Source organism: Zea mays, chromosome 3 (genome assembly GCF_902167145.1).
Source record: "Zea mays cultivar B73 chromosome 3, Zm-B73-REFERENCE-NAM-5.0, whole genome shotgun sequence".
NCBI classification, from domain to species: domain Eukaryota; kingdom Viridiplantae; phylum Streptophyta; class Magnoliopsida; order Poales; family Poaceae; genus Zea; species Zea mays.
The window spans coordinates 81,192,245-81,214,063 of NC_050098.1; the positions used below are offsets into that span (position 1 = coordinate 81,192,245).

Sequence of the window (21,819 nt, forward strand, 5' to 3'; positions counted from 1 at the left end):
GCCGAGTCCGAGCCCTGGGGTCGGGTGAGGCGGAGCTTCCTATGGCGCCCGAGGCCGGACTTGGTTGCTGTCAGCCTCACTCTGTCGAGCGGCACAACAGTCGGAGCGATGCAGGCGGCGGTGTCCTCTTGTCAGGCCGGTCAGTGGAGCGACGAAGTGACTGCGGTCACTTCGGCTCTTTCGACTGGAGGGCGCGCGTCAGGATAAGGTGTCAGGCCATCCTTGCATTAAATGCTTCTGCGATACGGTCAGTCGGTGTGGCGATCTGGCCAAGGTTGCTTCTTGGCGAAGACTGGGCCTCGGGCGAGCCGAAGGTGTGTCCGTTGCTTGAGGGGGCCCTCGGGCGAGACGTGAATCCTCCGGGGTCGGCTGCCCTTGCCCGAGGCTGGGCTCGGGCGAGGCGAGATCGTGTCCCTTGAGTGGACCGAGCCTTGACTTAATCGCACCCATCAGGCCTTTGCAGCTTTGTGCTGATGGGGGTTACCAGTTGAGATTAGGAGTCTTGGGGGTATCCCTAATTATGGTCCCCGACAGTAGCCCCCGAGCCTCAAAGGGAGTGTTAATACTCGCTTGGAGGCTTTTGTCGCACTTTTTTGCAAGGGGACCGACCTTTCTCGGTTGCGTTTTGTTCTTGTGGGTGCGCGCGAGCGCACCTGCCGGGTGTAGCCCCCGAGGCCTCGGAGGAGTGGTTTGACTCCTTCGAGGTCTTAATGCGTTTCGTGATGTTTCGGCCGGTCTGGTTGTTCCCTCATGCGAACTGGCCGTAGCCCGGGCGCACAGTCGAGTCCCAAGTTCTCGGGCTGGTATGTTGACGTTGTCAACTGTTTGGCCGAAGCCGGGTTTGCGAGAGCAGCCCCCGAGCCTCCGCACAGAGCGAGAGGACGGTCAAGGACAGACTCGACTTTTTTCATACGCCCCTGCGTCGCCTTTCCGCAAGGAGGAGGGGGGAAAAGCGCCATGTTGCCCTTGGAGGGCGCCGAACATGGTGTCTCCAGTGAGCTGCTAACGGGTAATCCGAGTGGAAGCCCGTGCCCCATTCGTTAGGGGTCGGCTAGTGGCCCGGAGGCGCGCTCCAAAAGTACCTACGGGTGATTTGCCGGACCTGGTCCCCTTTTGACGGGGTCCGAGGGCTCGATGCCTCCCTCTGGTGGGATTCCGTTACAAGATCGTTCCCGTTGGTCTCGGAAATGTCCTAGGGTACCTCTGGAGCGTAGCCCGAGCCTTGGTTATGTATCGAACGTACCCAGGGTCATCCCTCGCTCTGCGTCTGAGGCGGCTGTCGAACCCTTCGGGGGCCAGCCTACGAACCCCTGATCAGTAGTGGGCGCGGAGCCCGAGTGGCCTGAGGCGGCCGTTGAACCCTTTCGAGGGGCTGGCCTTCGAACCTCTGACCAGTAGTGGGCGCGGAGCCCGAGTGCTCTGAGACGGCTGTTGAACCCTTCCGAGGGGCCAGCCTTTGAACCTCTGATCAGTAGGGGGGCTCGGGGCCCGCTTCCTTCGCGGAGAAGGATCCCTTTCGGGGTATCCCCTTTCCCGGTCCCTGTGGCAAGAGAGAGAAAGAGGAAGTGGAAAGGGATACAGAATCGAATGACGTGGCGTACCTTTTTTGACGCGGTCATTATGGCGGAGGTGAAGCGTCGCCTGCTTCGCCCGCCAAAGGTGCCGCCTGTCCTGCCGCAGAGTTAATGCGACGGGACGAGTGGTTCACGGGGTGGCCGTTGCGTGTGCGCGAGCCGTTCGAGGGACGGAACACGGGCGCGTCGTCTTCACGCCGTGGGAGAGGGTTCTCTCGCTGTCCCAGGAGGGGACGTGAGCTTGCTGACGACTTGCCCGCCTGCCACCGCCATTACTGCTGGCCCATTTCTGGCCGTATCGGCCGTCGCGCCTTCTCCCGCGGCTGACTGGCCCGTGGCCGATGTGCTCGGTTGGCACCGTTGGGTCATGCGCAGGGTTGCCTCGAGTCGCGGTACTGGTTCCGCAGTCGAGGAGGCACGGTAGTGGCGCGAGTGGCGGTGCAATTTCTTGCACGTAGTAACCGGCGCGCCGGTTACATGACGTGTGGGCCTGGGCCTCCATGCTGGACGCGTCGAAGTCGAAAGGGTGCGCCCCTTGGTGCGGTTGCATGCCGCCTGCATGGCGGTCCGCCCTTTCACCCGCTGGCCTGGGCAAAAGCGGAGGAATGCTCATAACCGCTGGGCAGTTGCGCGCACCGCGCGCGGCGGTTTTGGCTCCTTCTGTCCCGGGCCAGTTTGCATGACGCGTGGGACCCAGCCCCCGTGTCGTAGGGGGAGGACCTTGGAGCGTGTTGGAGAAGACTCAGCCCGCGACGGCTGAGGACGCAAGTGGGGAGAGTTGCCTTTAAAAGGAGGGTGACCCCCTTGGAAGGTAACCATGTCTTCGCACTCCCTTCATGCATCGCGTTCTTCCACCTTCCGAGCCCCCGGATGGGGGGCGCCCGCAGTTCTTCCGCCTTGTCGTCGTTGGAGGAACGCAACTTCGCGGAAGTTGGTACCTTTCAGCCATCGTTCGGCTTCAACGATTTTCATCAGGCAGCCCGGCCGCATCCCCTCGCTGGTGGTCACCCAAGATGGTGACCACCAGTTCGATGGTGGGGAGAAGTGAGCCGGGCTGCGATCTTGGTCCCGCCCTCAGCTTCAAGGATCTTCATCATCCTTGCTGGGGCAGAGAGCGAGGTGAGCCGGGGCTCTACCTCCCGCACGGGTCGGCTGGCCACCTCTTCTTCCAGCTTCTGGTGGTGGAAACCATCCTCCAGCTCTGCGGAGGAGGCGTCCTCCAGCCATGCCGGGGAAGGCGAACTGTTGCTGCCCAGCTAGGATGCAACATTCCGTCCTCTGTCCTCGCTTTCGTGGCGAGGACGGGAGCGAGGATCTGCCGGTGCGCTTTGGAGCGGCCCGCGCTCGCTGGTGCGGCGTTGGTGGACAGGCGGACGCCGCCGTTGGTGCTGACGTGGTGGCAGCTGGAGAAAGCTTCTCCGCCGTCGAGGCTGTTAGCGTCGCCTACGGACCGACCTCCGGCTCTTTGGCTTTAATGTCTGGTTCGCGTCCCTTGAGTGGGGACGCGAACGAGAGCCTTCCGGTGGCTGCGTCCGTCCTGGGACCATGGCTGCTGCTGCAGAGGTCGCTGGCGAGTCGCCCGGAGCTTGTCGCCCCGCAGGCTCTCCGGTGTGGAGGTTGTTCATACCCGCGGGGGCGGAACCGGAGTTCCGTTTGTAATGGCACCTTGAGTGCCGGTGTCTGTTCATTGTGGCTGTCGGGGCCTGAACATGTATGTATTTTCGGCACAGAGCCGTGTTTTTTCCTCATTTCGAGCACTAGGACTCGCCTGTCGGCTAACTGAACCGCTTAACCAAGTGTGAGTTGCCTCGTGCGAAGGTGACGAGTGAGGTATCCGTATCCCGGAGGCGTAGGAGTCCCTCGGCTCGGTCGGCCTTGCTGCCCGAGGCTTCTCTTGCTTAGTTAAAGGAACCCTCGGCCGCTCTTCGATGAGCCGAAGCCGGAGGCAGCGGTGTCAGTGTGGACAGAGGCTGAGTTGGCTCGAAAAGAAGACTTCGTCGGCCGGAGCCTGGCCGGGCCGTCCACTAGTGGGACCGGCGCCGAAGTTGAGTTGCCGAGGCCATGAGCCGGGCTGATGTCCTCGGAAGGCAGCTGGCTGAGGCTTCGGGGCGGCCGACCGAGCCGTCTGCTCGGGCCGGATTCCTGAAGGAGACCCTGGCGGCGATGGCCTGGGCGCGGTGCTGATGTCGTCCTTCGGAGCAGAGATCCTCCGACCGCGTTGCCGTCCGAGGCTCGGTCGGACCTCGCCGAAGGTGTAGTTGACGCCGAGGGTGCTGCTGCTCCCCCTCCGTCGACGTCTGAGCCTGCAGGATCGGTTCATCTTGTAGTGTGCGTATGTTTTCTGCGGCCGCCGAGGCCCAAACATACTGTCGTCGTGTTGTAAAGCTGTGTTTCTTTTCCTCTTGTTTCGAGTATCTGGACTTATTTGTCGGTAACAGAATTGTTTGTCCGAGCGAGAGTTACTTTTCACGGAAGGTGATGAGTGAGGTATCCGTATCCCGGAGGCGTAGGAGTCCCTCGGCTCGGTCGGCCTTGCCGCTTACGTGTACTCTTACTCGTCCGTAGGATTCTGCTATCGAGATAGTCGAGAAGGCACGAAAAAATCGTTTCGGCAGAAGAGTTTTCGAGCGTTAAGACTTGTTCGGTCCGCGGAATCGCTTATCCGAGCGTGAGTTACTTATCGCAGAAGGTGATGAGTGAGGTATCCGTATCCCGGAGGAGTAGGAGTCCCTCGGCTCGGTCAGCCTTGGCTGCTTACGTGTACTCCGTCGTTTTCAGGATCCCACTTTCGAAGTAGTCGAAAAGCACGAAAGACGTTCTGGCAGAAAAGATCTTTTCCGAGGAAAAATTTGACGCAGAGGGGGTTCCCCCCTTCTAGCCCCCGAGGGAGGGTCGGGCTTTGCCGAGGCAAGGCTGACCCTTCCTTGATGGTTAGACTTTGCGTGTGAACGAGGTGTACGAACGACTTGAAAGCATCTTAAGGGTAGAAGCGACGTAGCTGTCAGATGTTCCAAGCGTTGTTGTAGACCTCGCCTTGACTGTTGGCCAGCTTGTATGTCCCGGGCTTCAGAACCTTGACGATGACGAACGGCCCTTCCCAGGGAGGCGTGAGCTTGTGCCGCACTCGGGCGTCTTGTCGCAGCCGAAGCACCAGGTCGCCCACCTGGAGGTCTCGGGACCGAACCCCTCGGGCGTGGTAGCGTCGCAGGGACTGCTGATACCGCGCCGAGTGTAGTAAGGCCACGTCCCGAGCCTCTTCCAGCTGGTCCAGTGAGTCTTCTCGGTTAGCTCTATTGCTTTGGTCGTCGTAGGCCCTCGCCCTCGGGGAACCGTACTCTAAGTCTGTGGGCAAGATGGCCTCGGCCCCATAGACTAGAAAGAACGGTGTGAAGTCCGTGGCTCGGCTCGCCGTTGTCCTCAAACTCCAGACCACCGAGGGGAGCTCCTTCATCCATCGCTTGCCGAACTTGTTGAGGTCGTTGTAGATCCGTGGCTTGAGTCCTTGCAGAATCATGCCGTTGGCACGCTCTACTTGCCCATTCGTCATGGGGTGACCCACGGCGGCCCAGTCCACCCGGATGTGGTGATCCTCGCAGAAGTCCAGGAACTTTTTGCCGGTGAATTGGGTGCCGTTGTCGGTGATGATGGAGTTCGGGACCCCGAAGCGATGGATGATGTTGGTGAAGAACGCCACCGCCTGTTCGGACCTGATGCTGTTTAGGAGTCGGACCTCGATCCACTTGGAGAATTTGTCGATGGCGACCAACAGGTGCGTGTAGCCCCCGGGTGCCTTCTGCAAGGGACCGACGAGGTCCAGGCCCCACACAACGAACGACCGGGTGATGGGTATTGTCTGCAGAGCCTGAGCGGGTAGGTGGGTCTGCCTTGCATAGAATTGACACCCTTGGCAGGTGCGGACAATTCTAGTGGCGTCGGCCACCGCGGTCGGCCAGTAGAAACCTTGTCGGAAGGCGTTTCCAACAAGGGCTCGAGGCGCTGCGTGATGACCACAAGCCCCCGAGTGTATTTCTTGTAAGAGCTGCTGGCCTTTGGCAATGGATATGCATCGCTGGAGGATGCCTGAGGGGCTGCGGTGGTAGAGCTCCTTCCCGTCCCCCAGCAATACGAACGACTTGGCGCGCCGCGCCAGTCGCCGAGCTTCGGCTCGGTCGAGGGGCAGCTCTCCTCGGTGGAGATATTGCTGGTACGGGGTCTGCCAGTTTCGGTTAGGCGGGACCCCATTCCGCTCTTCCTCGATGCGCAGTGCCTCACCCTCGGGGGCCGAGGGTGCCTCGGGCTGAGCCGAGGGCGCCTCGGGATGAGCCGAGGGTGCCTCGGGCTGAGCCGAGGGTGCCTGGGGCTGAGCCGAGGCCTTCTGGGGCTCGGGCGTGTCGCCAGTCTTGACTGAGGGTTGATGTAGGTCTCGGGAGAAGACGTCCGGGGGAACCGTCGTTCGCCCCGAGGCATCTTAGCCAGCTCGTCCGCAGTCTCGTTGTATCGTCGGGCGACATGGTTGAGCTCGAGCCCGTAGAACTTGTCCTCCAGGCGCCGAACCTCATCGCAGTAGGCTTCCATCTTCGGGTCGCGGCAGTGGGAGTTCTTCATGACTTGGTCAATGACGAGCTGCGAGTCACCGCGAGCGTCGAGGCGTCGGACCCTTAGCTCGATGGCGATACGCAACCCGTTAACCAGAGCCTCGTACTCAGCCACGTTGTTGGACGCCGGGAAGTGGAGGCGTAGCACATAGCGTAGGTGCTTCCCGAGGGGCGAGATGAAGAGCAGGCCCGCGCCTGCCCCTGTCTTCATCAGCGACCCGTCAAAAAACATGGTCCAGAGTTCCGGTTGGATCGGAGCCGTTGGGAGCTGGGTGTCGACCCATTCAGCCACAAAGTCCGCCAAGACTTGGGACTTGATGGCCTTCCGAGGGGCGAACGAGATTGTCTCGCCCATGATTTCCACCGCCCACTTTGCAATCCTACCCGAGGCCTCTCGGCACTGGATGATCTCCCCCAGGGGGAAGGATGACACCACAGTCACCGGTTGAGACTCGAAGTAGTGTCGCAACTTCGGCCGCGTCAGGATCACCGCGTACAACAGCTTCTGAATTTGTGGGTAGCGGATCTTGGTCTCGGACAGTACCTCACTGATGAAGTAGACTGGCCTCTGGACGGGCAATGCATGCCCCTCTTCTCGTCTCTCAACCACGATCGCGGCGCTGACCACCTGAGTGGTAGCGGCGACGTAGATCAAGAGGGCTTCTCCGGCAGCGGGGGGCACCAAGATGGGCGCGTTCGTGAGGAGCGCCTTCAGGTTCCCGAGGGCTTCCTCGGCCTCAGGGGTCCAAGTGAAGCACTCGGCCTTCCTTAAGAGGCGGTACAGAGGTAGGCCTCTTTCGCCGAGGCGCGAGATGAAGCGGCTTAGAGCCGCAAGGCATCCCATGACCCTCTGTACGCCTTTCAAGTCCATGATGGGCCCCATGTTGGTGATGGCCGCGATTTTCTCCGGGTTGGCCTCGATGCCCCGTTCGGAGACGATGAACCCCAAGAGCATGCCTCGGGGGACCCCGAAGACACACTTCTCGGGGTTGAGTTTTACGCCTTTCGTCTTGGGACACCGGAATGTCGTTTCAAGGTCGGAAAGGAGGTCGGAGGCTTTCCTCGTCTTGACTACGATGTCATCGACGTAAGCCTCGACCGTTCGACCAATGTGTTCGCCGAACACGTGGTTCATGCACCTTTGGTACGTCACACCCGCATTCCTCAGACCAAATGGCATAGTAACGTAGCAGTACATGCCAAAAGGTGTGATGAAAGAAGTCGCGAGCTGGTCGGACTCTTTCATCCTGATTTGGTGATACCCTGAGTAGGCATCGAGGAAAGCTAGGGTTTCGCACCCAGCAGTGGAATCCACGATTTGATCGATGCGAGGCAGAGGGTAGGGAACCTTCGGACATGCTTTGTTTAGACCAGTGTAGTCTACACACATCCGCCATTTCCCTCCTTTCTTTCTCACAAGCACAGGGTTGGCAAGCCATTCGGGATGGAATACCTCTTTGATGAACCCTGCAGCCATCAGCTTGTGGATCTCCTCGTATATGGCTCTGCGCTTTTCTTCGTCGAATCGACGCAGAGACTGCTTCACGGGTCGGGCTACAGCTCGGATGTCCAGCGAGTACTCGGCGACTTCCCTCGGTATGCCGGGCATGTCCGAGGGACTCCACGCGAAGACTTCGGCGTTTGCGCGGAGAAAGTCGACGAGCACTGCTTCCTATTTGGGGTCGAGCTCGGAGCCGATCCGGATCTGCTTGGAGGCGTCGTTGCTGGGGTCGAGAGGGACGGACTTAACCGTCTCCGCTGGCTCGAAGTTGCTGGCATGGCGCTTCACGTCTGGCGCCTCCTTGGAGAGGCTCTCCAGGTCGGCGATGAGGGCCTCGGATTCGGCGAGGGCCTCGGCGTACTCCACGCACTCCACGTCGCATTCGTACGCGTGTCGGTACGTGGGGCCGACGGTGATGACCCCGTTGGGACCCGACATCTTGAGCTTGAGGTAGGTGTAGTTGGGGACGGCCATGAACTTGGCGTAGCATGGCCTCCCCAATACTGCGTGGTAGGTTCCTCGGAACCCGACCACGAACGTGAGGGTTTCCCTTCTGAAGTTGGAGGGAGTCCCGAAGCAGACGGGCAGATCGAGTTGTCCGAGGTGCTGGACGCGCTTCCCGGGAATGATCCCATGAAAAGGCGCCGCGCCTGCCCGGACCGAGGACAGATCGATCCGCAGGAGCCCGAGGGTCTCGGCGTAGATAATGTTGAGCCTGCTGCCTCCGTCCATGAGGACCTTGGTGAGCCTGACGTTGCCGATGACGGGGTCGACAACGAGCGGATATTTCCCCGGGCTCGGCACGCGGTCGGGGTGGTCGCCCTGGTCGAAGGTGATGGGCTTGTCGGACCAGTCTAGGTAGACTGGCGCCGCCACCTTTACCGAGCAGACCTCCCGACGCTCTTGCTTGCGGTGCCGAGCCGAGGCGTTCGCCACTTGCCCACCGTAGATCATGAAGCAGTCGTGGACCTCGGGGAACTCCTCTGCCTTGCGATCCTCCCTCTTGTCGTTGTTGTGGGCCCTGCCACCTTCCGCAGGTGGCCCGACCTTGTGAAAGTGGCGCCGAAGCATGACGCACTCCTCAAGGGTGTGCTGGACGGGCCCCTGATGATAGGGGCACGGCTCCTTGAGCATCTTGTCGAAGAGATTGGCGCCTCCGGGAGGTTTCCGAGGGTTCTTGTACTCAGCAGCGGCGACAAGGTCCGCGTCGGCGGCGTTGCGTTTCGCTTGCGACTTCTTCTTGCCCTTCTTCTTGGTGCCGCGCTGAGTAGACGCCTCGGGGACATCTTCCGGTGGGCGGCCCTGGGGCTGCTTGTCCTTCCGGAAGATGGCCTCAACCGCCTCCTGGCCAGAGGCGAACTTGGTGGCGATGTCCATCAGCTCGCTCGCCCTGGTGGGGGTCTTGCGACCCAGCTTGCTCACCAGGTCACGGCAGGTGGTGCCGGCGAGGAACGCGCCGATGACATCCGAGTCGGTGACGTTAGGTAGCTCGGTGCGCTGCTTCGAGAATCGCCGGATGTAGTCCCGGAGAGACTCTCCCGGCTGCTGGCGGCAGCTTCAGAGATCCTAGGAGTTCCCAGGGCGCACGTATGTGCCCTGGAAGTTGCCGGCGAAGGCTTGGACCAGGTCGTCCCAGTTGGAGATCTGCCCCGGAGGCAGATGCTCCAGCCAGGCTCGAGCGGTGTCGGAGAGGAACATGGGGAGGTTGCGGATGATGAGGTTGTCATCGTCCGTTCCACCCAGGTGGCAGGCCAGCCGGTAGTCCGCGAGCCACATTTCCGGCCTCGTCTCCCCTGAGTACTTCGTGATAGTAGTCGGGGTTCGGAACCGGGTCGGGAATGGCGCCCGTCGTATGGCCCGGCTGAAAGCCTGCGGACCGGGTGGTTCGGGCGAGGGACTCCGATCCTCCCCGCTGTCGTAGCGTCCCCCACGCCTGGGGTGGTAGCCTTGGCGTACCCTCTCGTCGAGGTGGGTTCGACGGTTGCGGTGGTGGTGCTCGTTGCCGAGGCGACCCGGGGCCGCAGGCGCTGTGTTGCGCGTGCGCCCGGTGTGGACCGAGGCTTCCCGCATGAATCGGGAAGTCGCGGCGCGATGCTCCGAGGGGTATCCCTGCCTTTGGGAGGCAGAGCTTTCGGCCCGTCGGACCGCGGCATCCTTCAGGAGATTCTTGAGCTCTCCCTGGATACGCCGCCCCTCGGTGGTTGATGGTTCCGGCATCGCGCGGAGTAGTATCGCTGCTGCAGCCAGGTTCTGGCCGACCCCACTGGAAGCCGGTGGCGGCCTTGCCCTGACATCGTCGGCGATGCGGTGCTGGATGCCCTGGGACCACAGCTAGCTCCCGAAGGATGTCCTGACATCGTCGAGCCTGGCCTGCATCTCGCGGATTTGCTCGAGCTGTGCGTCCTGACCCCCCCGCAGGGACTGGGACCACAGCTAGCTCCCGAAGGATGTCAACGCGAGGCACAGGCCTAGGGGGATCACCGTTTTCCGGTATACCAAGATGGTTGCCTTCGCCGGGACCCCCTAGATCGACGTGGAAACATTCACGACTTGGGCCGCAGTCCTCGTCGCCGAAGCTGCGGCTACCGTCGGAACAGTCGGAAAGACAGTAGTCGCATGCGGTCATGAAGTCCCGCATGGCACTGGGTTACCAAGTCCGGAGAAATCCCAACAAAAGTCGGGCTCGTCATCTTCCTCGGAACCCGAGGGCCCGTAGGTCGAGACGGCTGTCAGTCGGTCCCAGGGTTACCGCACACCGTACCCGGAGGGTTTGGACATGCCTCTATGAAGGCTTCCACCAAAGCGAAGTCGCTTGGTGGGTCGAGGGTGAATCCAAAAGGCACGAGATGAGAATCGGTCGGTACCTCCTGGTCGACGGGCGGTGACGAAGTCGCGTCAGGCGCAGACTGCACCGTCATCTCGGGTACGAGGGTGACGCCCAGCAAGTCCTTCGCGAGCGTGCTGGCGTCGTCCGTCCGCTTGGAGATGGCGTGTTGCGGGGAAACGACGCTCGTCTTCGTCTCGGACGCGAGGTCGACGCCCGACATGTCCCCCGTTGGGGCGCCGGCGCCGTCGACTCGCTCGACAGCCGACGAGGTGCCGCCTCCTGCTTGGCCTTGGTTGCCCCGCCTCCTCCTCCGTCGGCGGGGGAGGCGACGGGACAAACCCGAATGTTGTTCTTCCGCCACGTGGGGAAGACATCGTCGATTCCGCCGCCGGCGGGCGGGTTGTCGGCCGCCATTGTCGTTGTCGCGCGGCGGGGGAAGAAGTACCATGTCGTAGCTGCCGTCGAGGGACATGAACTCAAGACTCCCGAAACGGAGCACCGTTCCGGGCTGGAAAGGTTGCTGGAGACAACCCATTTGGAGCTTGACGGGGAGCTGTTCGTCAACACGCAGCAGGCCCCTATCTGGCGCGCCAACTGTCGGCGTTTCGACCCCGGGGGGTCCCTGGACCGACGAGTAAATTGTCGCCGCGTGCCCCGGCCCAGATGGGTCGGCGCGAGACGGAGCACGAAGGGGGGAAACTAGAGGGAGACAGGCGGTAAAAGGGGGAAACCCGCGGCCTTCGTGTTTGTCCCGCGCCCAGGTCGGGTGCGCTTGCAGTAGGGGATTACAAGCGTCCGCGTGGGAGGGAGCGAAAGGCTTGCACGCGCCGTCCCGTCCTCTCCGCGCGGCCGACCCCCCCGTACGAGTGCCCTGGACCTTCCTTTTATAGGCGTAAGGAGAGGGCCCAGGTGTACAATAGGAGATGTAGCAGGGTGCTAACGTGTCTAGCAGAGAGGAGCTAGTGCCCTAAGTACATGTCGTCGTGGCAGTCGGAGAGGTTTTGGCACCCTGTTCATGTGATGTCGTGGCCGTCGGAGGAGCGCTGGAGCCTTGCGGAAGGACAGCTGTCGGGGCTGTCGAGTCCTTGCTGACGTGCCATCATTATTTGTTTACCGGGGCGAGCCAGATGGGACGCCGGTCTTGTTCCCTGTAGCCTGAGCTAGCTAGGGGTAGGGTAATGATGGCCCCCTCTGTGACGTGGTCGGTCTGAGCCCTAGGTCGGGCGAGGCGGTGGCTCCTCCGAGGTCGGGGTCGAGTCTGTCTTCCGAGGTCGAGGTCGAGTCCGAACCCCGGGTAGGGCGAGGCGGAGACCGTCGTCTGGGGTCGAGGCCGAGTCCGAGCCCTGGGGTCAGGCGAGGCGGAGTTCGTCGTCTTCCGGGGCCGAGGCCGAGTCCGAGCCTTGGGGTCGGGCGAGGCGGAGTTCGTCGTCTTCCGGGGCCGAGGCCGAGTCCGAGCCCTGGGGTCGGTTGAGGCGGAGCTTCCTATGGCGCCCGAGGCCGGACTTGGTTGCTGTCAGCCTCACTCTGTCGAGCGGCACAATAGTCGGAGCGATGCAGGCGGCGGTGTCCTCTTGTCAGGCCGGTCAGTGGAGCGACGAAGTGACTGCGGTCACTTCGGCTCTTTCGACTGGAGGGCGCGCGTCAGGATAAGGTGTCAGGCCATCCTTGCATTAAATGCTTCTGCGATACGGTCGGTCGGTGTGGCGATCTGGCCAAGGTTGCTTCTTGGCGAAGACTGGGCCTCGGGCGAGCCGAAGGTGTGTCCGTTGCTTGAGGGGGCCCTCGGGCGAGACGTGAATCCTCCGGGGTCGGCTGCCCTTGCCCGAGGCTGGGCTCGGGCGAGGCGAGATCGTGTCCCTTGAGTGGACCGAGCCTTGACTTAATCGCACCCATCAGGCCTTTGCAGCTTTGTGCTGATGGGGGTTACCAGCTGAGATTAGGAGTCTTGGGGGTACCCCTAATTATGGTCCCCGACAGCAGCTCTACGAATTTGTTGTAGTGACCCATAGCAAAATTCCCATAGATCAAGAGATATTAGGGCATAAACTTGGCCTGATATCACTGATTTCAGAGTTAAGCCATATGGGTGCTCTTTGGGACTTTTTGCAATTTACTCCAATTTGTTCCACAAAACTTGGAAATCTCCAAATGTAAAAGTTGCTTAATTTTTGTTACTCTACCACTTTGATATATGCACTTTGGTCCAAAAGTGTATAGAAATTAATCTCATCTCATAGAGCACTAATTAGGGTTTCCAGAGTCCTTATTAGGGTTTGAGTGTTCTTAGGGTTTAAGTGGCACTTAACTTTCCAAATTTAGTCTCTCTTTAACATCTCCACTAACTTTTGAGGTCATACTCAAATTATTATTTCACACACCTACATACTTCTAATCCTTGGGTAAGTACCCTACCCTAGGGTGAAAGATCAAGTCAAGTCATCACACCACAAGCTTGTTTCGAGATTTTAGCCTAGTGGATGCACTCTAGGTGTAACATACATAATGAAATGTCAATGCATATGATGCCATGCCTAAGTTTTAGTTCTTGTAACACCGGGGTGTTACATAAGCCTTCGCCTGGAAAAAGCAGAGCCAATTAAGGCCTAGATACAGAGCAACGAGGAAGCCAAGAAAGTGCCTTTGGACACATCGGTACCCAACCAAACGGTCTTAATCAGCGAAGACCTAAGCAAAGCGGAAGAAGGCAAATTGCTATCATGCCTGAATCGCAATAAGGATATCTTCGCATGGTCAACCCTAAACCTCGTTGGCGTCAGCCGCACAGTCATCGAGCACAGTCTGAACACCAACACTTCGATACTCCCCAAAAAACAGAGACTACAAAATGTCAGATGAGAAGACCGAAGCAGCAAAAGCCGAGGTTCAATGGCTGTTGGAGGTCAAATTCATCGAGCCAATCGACTACCCAACCTGGCTCGTCAATGTAGTCATGATCAAGAGTAGTAGGCAATTTTGATCTAGTTCAGTGTGATGTTTGGGCATCCCCCGTTCTCAGCATTTCTGGTTATAAATATTACTTGCTCATTCTGGATGATTTCTCTGATTTTATGTGGAATTTTCCCTTGCGCTTGAAGTCTGACACGTTCCCTACACCTCTCACTTCTTTGCTTTGGGTTTCCACTCAGCTTGGTCACACCATCCAAAGTGTTTAGTGTGACAACGGGCGGGAGTTCGATAACTCCGCGTCCCGCAACTTCTTCCTTTCTCACAGTGTCCCGCAACTTCTTCCTTTCTCACAGTGTTCGATAACTCTGTTGTTTCAGGCCTGCCTTCACGCCCGCTACTGGGTCGAGAGACTGGCCACTGCTACCCATCTGCGTAACCGCCTTCCTACCAAGGCAGTTCGTCACCCCACCCCCTTCTTTGCTCTCTTTGGCACCTCTTCCTCCTACGACCACCTTTGAGTTTTCGGGTGCGCCTGCTATCCTAATCTTTCTGCCACTGCCCCCACAAGCTTGTGCCCCACTTCATTTGTGTCTTCCTTGGGTACTCTCCTGATCACAAGGGGTATCGGTGCCTTGACCTCTCCACCCATAGAGTCATTGTCTCTCTTCACGTTGTCTTTGACGAGTCTGACTTTCCCTTCTCCACCTCCTCTTTTGCTATCTCTCCGGTTGGACACCATCCTCGAGGCTGACTATGTGGTGCCCCCTATTGCTCCCCTGCTACCTGCCCCGATGCCCGCACGCTGCTCACACGCGGCACTATCGTATCCAGCTACCGGAGTCCTTTGTGTTGCCACGCGCAGCTCCCTCTTCTCCCACGCTGCCACGCGCGGCACCGACGTCTCCTGCGCTGCCGCACGCGGACCCAGCGCCCCCAGCACTGCTCCACGCGACCCTGCCTCTGTCCGCCACGACGACATCCTCATCCCGCTTCGTGGCCCCATTCACGTCTACCAATGGCGTGGTCGGGTCGATGCCCTGGCTCGCTCTAGCATCAAGCCACCGATGTATCACCCCATTGCCCTCCACCGGGACCTGGGGCACGTCCAACGGTGTCCTCCAGCCTGTTTTTTCTCTCGAATGCGTAGGAGATTTGCACCATTTTATAAATTAAGAAGAGAGGGTACATGGTTAAAAGAAGACCACCTCCGACATGTTGACCGCCTGGTTCTCTTGGCGTCCTCTTCTCCGGCGCTCTCCCCCGTGCTGTCATCTGTTTGTAGTGCGCTCGCCGATCCTCACTACGGTGCGCCATGGAGGAGTACGAAGGCTTGCAGGTATGGGTGACAATGGGCTTTAAATTTTACACTATAAGATTTAAGAATCGGATCGGATTAGGGTCAGGCCCTATTTCTATTCATTTTGAAGTAACATTACTTAGGGTCCTACCATTTTGTTAAGAAGTATTTGGACCGTGATCCATTACCACCCCTACTTGCAGGCGAACCACACCTGAGACCTGGTGCCTCACCCCTCTGACGCCAATGTGGTCACCAGGAAGTGGATCTTCAAGCAGAAGCTAAATGCAGATGGTTCCTTGGACCAGTACAAGGCTCGCTAGGTACTTCGAAGCTTCACCTAGCGTCTCAGGGTTGACTATGACGAGACTTTCAGCCCCATGGTGAAGCTTGCCACCGTCCGGATCGTTCTGACTCTAGCTCTCTCACCGGCTTGGCCGATACATCAGGTCGACGTCAAAAATGTCTTCCTCCATGGGACTCTGGCGGAGACGATGTATTGCACTCAGCCGGTTGGTTTTGTGTACTTCGCTCACCCCAACATGGTCTGCAAGCTCAACCAATCCCTCTACGGCCTCAAGTAGGCGCCTCGAGCTTTGTACAGTCATTCCTTGCTCGCACAAGGTTTAGTCGAGGTCAAGGCGGACACCTCCCTGTTCATCTTTCGTTGTGGCCTGAACACGGTGCACCTCCTTTACGTCAACGATATCGTTCTCACGGCTTTCTCCCTGAGCTCTTGCGACACATCATCTCCTCTCTCCAGCAGGAGTTCACGATGAAGGAGGAGCTGCGGTTGGGAGAGAAGCTGCTCCGCTGCTAGGAGAGAGGGATCAGTAGTAGGGAGAGAGGGAGGCGGCTAGGAGTGGGATGGGAGGGAGTGAAAAGTGGGTAACCTAATTTTAATGGGCCAAGTGGGTTGATTTGGGCTGGCTAGACTATTCTTTTTCTTTTCTTTATCTCTTTTCTCTTCTTTATTAATATTTTTGTCCTACATATTTTCTAAGATATCAATATTTTCCTATTTTTTACTATAATTAAGGCGTCGCCTCACCTTACGCTTTATCGCTTAAAAGATAAAAAAGGGGGTCACTCGCCTTATCGCTTTAACAACCATGCCGGGGATCATCGTGGAATGCCGTCCCTAGGGCTTTTTTCTCCACCAGCGCCAGTACATTATCGACATCCTTGACCGCTCTGGCATGGCTGACTGCAAGCCCTGTATGACTCTTGTAGACACTCAGGGTAAGTCCTCCTCCGACGGCGCCCCACCAGTGGCCGATCCTATCGGCTATCGAAGTCTTGCTGGGGCCTTGTAGTACCTCGTCTTCACTCGGCCCGACATCGCCTACGTCGTCCAGCAGTGTGCCTCCATATGCACGACCCTCAGGAACCACATCTCACCACAATGAAGCTGATCCTGCGGTACCTCCGGTGTACCCTCTGGAGCACCTTGGGCTTCAACCTCTGTCGCTATTCGACCCTCGACCTCGTCGTCTACACCGATGTCGATTGGGCCGGTTGTCCTGACACGCGCAGGTCCACTTCAGGCTGTACCATGCTCTTGGGCGACAACCTTGTCTCTTGGTCTTCGAAGCGGCAACCCGTCGTCTCTCGCTCCAGTGCCAAGGCCAAGCACCACACCGTGGCTAACGGTGTGGCCAAGGCGGTGTGGCCTCGTTAGTTGCTTCAGGAGCTCCACAGTTCGCCGTGCGGAGCACGCTTATCTACTGCGACAACGTTAGAGCCTTATACCTCTCCACTAACCCCGTCCAACACCAGCGCACGAAGCATGTCGAGGTCGACCTCCACTTCATGGGGATGTGCAAATTCTTTATGTCTTGACCACTCTCAGTTTGCCGACGTCTTCACCAAGGACCTTCCCACGTCGGTGTTTGAGAAATTTCGGTCTAGTCTCAACATCTGTCGTGCCTAGAGTTTCGACTGCCGGCGCCAGGGGGGGGGGTAGAATGTAATACTTGTGTACTGTTGCTGTAATGGGCCTAGGCCCACCTAACTCCTTATTAATACAATTTCCAACCTTGGTTAGGGTTTCATTTGCTCCAACACATAGGATCACATTTTACCCACCAACCACATCTGAAACATATTGGTTATTCTTTCTGCACTCTGCACTTCAAGACTAGATTGTAGTCAGTGCAATGCTGAGTGGGATTGAATGAAGTAAATGCTTCGAGATTTTAAGGCTGGTTCGGCTATAATGTGATATTAAATATTTCCATGAATATAATATCTGTGATGTTCACTCCACTTGTCACATAATAAGTGCCTATGAATATCTTCAACTCTGTCAACCACCACAAAGTAACTAGTTACTTGTGGTTTGCTCAATTTTTGTCAGTGCTAGCTTCCACTATTTCATTGGTTTTAGCATGAAAGAAAATATGTATCAAACTTCTTGCAAAACTCACTGAAACTGTGTAATAGATTTTCCAGATTTGGTCTTTGTATATCCTTTATTAACTTTTTATTTTATACAATAGTTTTGTCTATCCTGATGATCTGTACCTTTCACGATTAATAAAAAATAATTCTTCCACTATGGAGGTTTATCGTGCTGCAGTGAGAATATGAAATTATTAATTCCTGAGTTCTCTTTCTTACTGTGCTATATGTTCCATTGTGATGTGAATCTCGGATTTGATAGAACAGTGAATTGACGTACAAAAGACAACACTGCTCTCATTGAAATCTTTCATGGGGATGTTGCTCTTTAGGTAGTGCCTGTATTGTAGTAAATGAAGTTGCAAATAAAATGAATTATTATAAGGGGATATGTATATTAAGAACATGCTGGAATTCATGTCAAATCTTAGGCGTTCAGGAGCAAACTGAAAAAGCTAGAAAGTTATACATTTGAGAGAAGTGGCAATATATTTGGATGCAAATTTGCTAAGCTTGCATGTCATATGCACTTTTAATTTTGTACAACATTCATAATCTGATATGTAACTGCATTTTTCATGATTTGATTACAAAGTTTGCAAACATGCTAAACTATTGATGCGCCTGCTTGTACTCTTTTGATCAGTAAATAAGATTTTAAAATAATGTCTAATGACAGATGTACCAGTAGATATTAGAAAAACAGTGCTGGGCTTTTCATGTGTCAGCTTCAAGTTTGATAAGCCATTTTACTGGATGGCTTGTTTTAATATTGTGTAGTGTGAAATTTTTTAGAAGGGTATTCATTTTTTTGCGACCTCCCTGCTATTAAGGGGGTGTTTGGGACTGCTCCACTCCACGTTTTGTGACTCCTCTCCATGTTTTGATTGGCAAACAGGCTCAGCTCTAGCAACTCTGCTTCCCAAAAAAGTGGAGTTGGGCTCAACTCCACAATTTTGTTGAAGCAGCCAAATAGGTACTCCACAAAACATGTTTTCTGATATAAAAGTGGAGTTCAAGGTTAATTACCCACTAATGTCACTCGTTATGGAGAAAAAATAACGATTTGTGTCTCGCCCCCTGCCGCATCTTGTTCCTTGCGTGGAACCCTAACGCCCACCATGGATGCACCTCTGGAGCCTGATCCCATGGGATTGCTTGCACAAGTCGATCCTCCCCTCCTTCCTCCTAATCCCCGAGTTATTGAAGCCGATTTGACCACGGATTCTTAGGATTTCACCGCGCCGCAATCTTCTTTTCCGCCGACGATTGCTGCTTGTGACGGTTGGGGATTCCCCGTGCCCATGGTCACGACTGATGGCCCGTGGCGCCTCCTGAGGCTGGGTGCAGCCGTGGCCGTGGGCCAGCAGCGCGGCCTACTTCCAACGCATTGACTGGCGTGGCCAACAGACATCAATCAGCAGCCTGCAGCGTGTGGCCAGCGGCGTGGGCAACAGGCATTCGAGCGGCGCGTCCAACAACCTGAAGCGTGGGCAGCGGCGTGTGCCAGCAGCCTGCAACACGACCGACACGGTCAGCAGCCCGGCTGCCGTGGTCGATGGTCTAGCTGGCGGCCTCGCGTGCGTGGGTAACCGAGACATTTTTCAACACAATCAATTTTCTTGAGCTTGAGCTGGGTTACAAGCCAAACACATCAAAATATTTCAAAACTCTAGAGTAGACATGCTCTATAGTGGAGTTGGTGGAGCAGAGCTGAAATTGGTGGAGTGGAGCAGTCCCAAACACCCCCTAAATTGTTTGATGGATTTTCATATTTGAAGAGGAACTTTTGTTAAATTGTTTGATAATCCATTTTGGGTGTGTTTGCATGAGACCATTAGTTTTTTTTTCTGGTAGCACATTTATGAAAATCATAATAAAACAAATAATAGATAAGTACATTTGATGATAACTAGTTTATCAATGTCATTCTCAAATATCAAGTGACAGATTGGAATACTTTGATGTATATGATAATGAAATAGTGATAGGCTGATAGCAGTTTTAAAAGTTTGAGTGTTTGACTATATGCATATGTCATCATTTTGGACAGAGATGGTATATATAAAATATTCATGGAGCAAATATTGTGTTGTTGGGTATTTGTCGTTGTTACAGTGAAAATCCATGCTTAGGGCTAACCCTAATGGGTAGCTATGTAGTGTTATACATGGGCCACATGGGCCTACCATATACTCTAACACCCCCCCACAGTCTGAACTTCCGTCGCAGCGGAGTTCACAGACTGGACTGAAAAAGGAAGACGTACAATACACCGTACATTACACCATAGGATCCCCCCACAGCCGCAACTAGCCACTACTGATGTTGAGGCTGAAGCGAAACTCGACGAAGGTCGAGGACGGAAGACCCTTGGTGAAGATGTCAGCAAACTGGGAGGTCGTCGGGACGTGGAGGACCCGAAAAGCCCCAACGGCGACATAATCACGGACGAAGTGGAGATCGATCTCGACATGCTTGGTCCGCTGGTGCTGCACTGGGTTGGTGGAGAGGTAGACCGCGCTGACGTTGTCGCAGTAGACCAGCGTGCTCCTGGAGAGGGGACTGTGAAGCTCGGCGAGGAGCTGTCGGAGCCAGGCAGCCTCCGCCACGCCGTTGGCCACGGCACGGTACTCCACCTCGACACTCGAGCGGGAAACGACCGGCTGGCGCTTCGACGACCAGGACACCAGGTTGCCGCCTAAGAAGACGGCGTAGCCGGAGGTGGAGCGCCGAGTGTCTGGGCACCCGACCCAGTCAGCGTCAGTGTAGACGACTAGCTCGGAGGATGTAGACCGGTGAAGAAGCCCGTAGTCGACGGTGCCCCGGAGGTAGCGGAGGAGGCGCTTGAGAGCCGCGAGGTGGGGCTCCCGGGGATCGTGCATATGGAGACAGACCTGCTGCACGGCGTAGGAGATGTCCGGCCTAGTGAATGTGAGGTACTGAAGGGCACCGACAAGACTCCTGTAGCCGGTAGGGTCCACGACTGAGTCACCCGTGGCCTTAGAGAGCTTGGCCTGCGTGTCAACTAGGGTGGAGCAGGGCTTGCAGTCACTCATCTGGGCCCGCTCCAGAATGTCAAGAGTGTACTGTCGCTAGTGAAGGAGGAGTTCGGAGGGGCGAGGCTCAGCAGTGACCCCCAGGAAATGGTGAAGCACGCCCAGATCCTTGACCGGAAACTCCCGCTGAAGGGCGTCGACGAGGCGGCGAAGAAGTGACGGACTGGAGGCGGTGAGGACAATGTCATCCACGTAGAGAAGCAAGTAGGCAGTCTCTGCTCCATGATGGTGGACGAACAGAGACGTGTCTGACTTGGCCTCCACGAAGCCCAGTGTCAACAGGGACGTAGCCAGTCTGGAGTGCCACACCCGGGGGGCCTGCTTGAGGCCGTAGAGGGACCTGTTGAGCCGGCAGACCATGTTAGGGCGCTGACATCAGTAGACGGTCTCGGTGAGGGCGCCGTGCAGGAAGGCGTTCTTGACGTCGAGCTGGTGAACTGGCCAGGAGCGAGCGAGGGCCAGCGAGAGCACTGTGCGATGGTGGCCGGCTTCACAACCGGGCTGAAGGTCTCATCGTAGTCCACTCCGGGGCGCTGAGTAAAGCCCCGAAGAACCCAGCGAGCCTTGTACCGCTCCAAGGTACCATCGGCCCGCCGCTTGTGCGTCCAGATCCACTTGCCGGTGACGACGTTGGTGCTGGGCGGACGGGGTACAAGATCCCACGTCTGGTTGGCGATGAGCGCCGCGTACTCCTCCATCGCCCGACGCCAGTGGGGGTCCAGCAGGGCGACGCGGACGGAGGAGGGTACCGGAGAAACCTGCGAGTCTTCGGTTGTGGCCGCCAGGACTCGAGGCGGCAGGGTATCAGCCGCTTGTTGCGTCACCATCGGGTGGACGTGCTGCGGGTCGCGGTGAAGGAGCGGTGGGTGGTACACCGGCGTCTCGACACGTGCCGCTGGTGGCTGCGGCGGAGGTGTCCCTGGCGGGGACTGGGCCACCGGAGGTGCCGCTGGAGGTGAGGTCATCGGTGGGGACGTCGCCGGTGGAGGTGCGAACCCCGGCGACGGCAGCCGGCGCTGGTAGACGCGCACCGGCTGGGCGAAGCGTGCTGGAGGGACTGACGGTGGTGGTCCTGCAGCCGACGACGTAGGCACCGGGGGCTGGCGCTGGTAGACCCGCACCGGTTGTGCGAAGCGGGCCGGAGGGGTCGGTACCGACGGTCCCGCAGGCGGTGCAGGCCCACCACCCCCGTTGGTCCCGGGGGCGATTGGAGACAGGGCCCCACGGAGAGGCGACACCCCCGTAGGTGACACCACCGGACCCGGGCAAGGCACCGGGCCGGGAGTAGGACCGACAGGCGGTGAGCGAGTACCTGCAGAGAGAGGAAGGATAGGTGGCTCGACCACCACGTCAGTCGGAAAGAGAGTGAAGGGGTCAAGGTCAGGGTCGGAGGAGGGTGGTATGGTGGTGGTGAAGGGAAAGACAGACTCATCAAAGACCACATGGCGAGATATGAGGACCCGGCGAGAGGAGAGGTCAAAGCAGCGGTAGCCTTGTGGTCCGGGGAGTACCCGAGAAACACAGAGGGTGGAACGGGTTGCTAGCTTGTGAGGAGCAGTGGCAGCGGTGTTCGGGTAGCAAGCACACACGAAGACACGGAGGTGGTCATAGCGCGGAGGGGTACCGAAGAGTGCCTGGTGAGGAGTGGGGGCCGGG

General features: G+C 57.4%; 1 protein-coding gene across 8 annotated transcripts in view; it reads left to right on the forward strand.

Annotated features, from left to right (window-relative positions):
* Positions 1-21,819, forward strand: part of LOC100278891 (uncharacterized) — a 44,105-nt gene that overhangs the window by 12,800 nt on the left and 9,486 nt on the right. The window contains exon 5 of one of the 8 annotated variants that reach the window (XR_004856917.1): positions 14,905-15,024. The exons of the other annotated variants lie outside the window; for them this stretch is intronic. The gene's annotated coding sequence lies outside the window, so the exon portion shown is untranslated. The remainder of the gene's footprint in view (positions 1-14,904; positions 15,025-21,819) is intronic. 8 annotated transcript variants of the gene reach the window in all.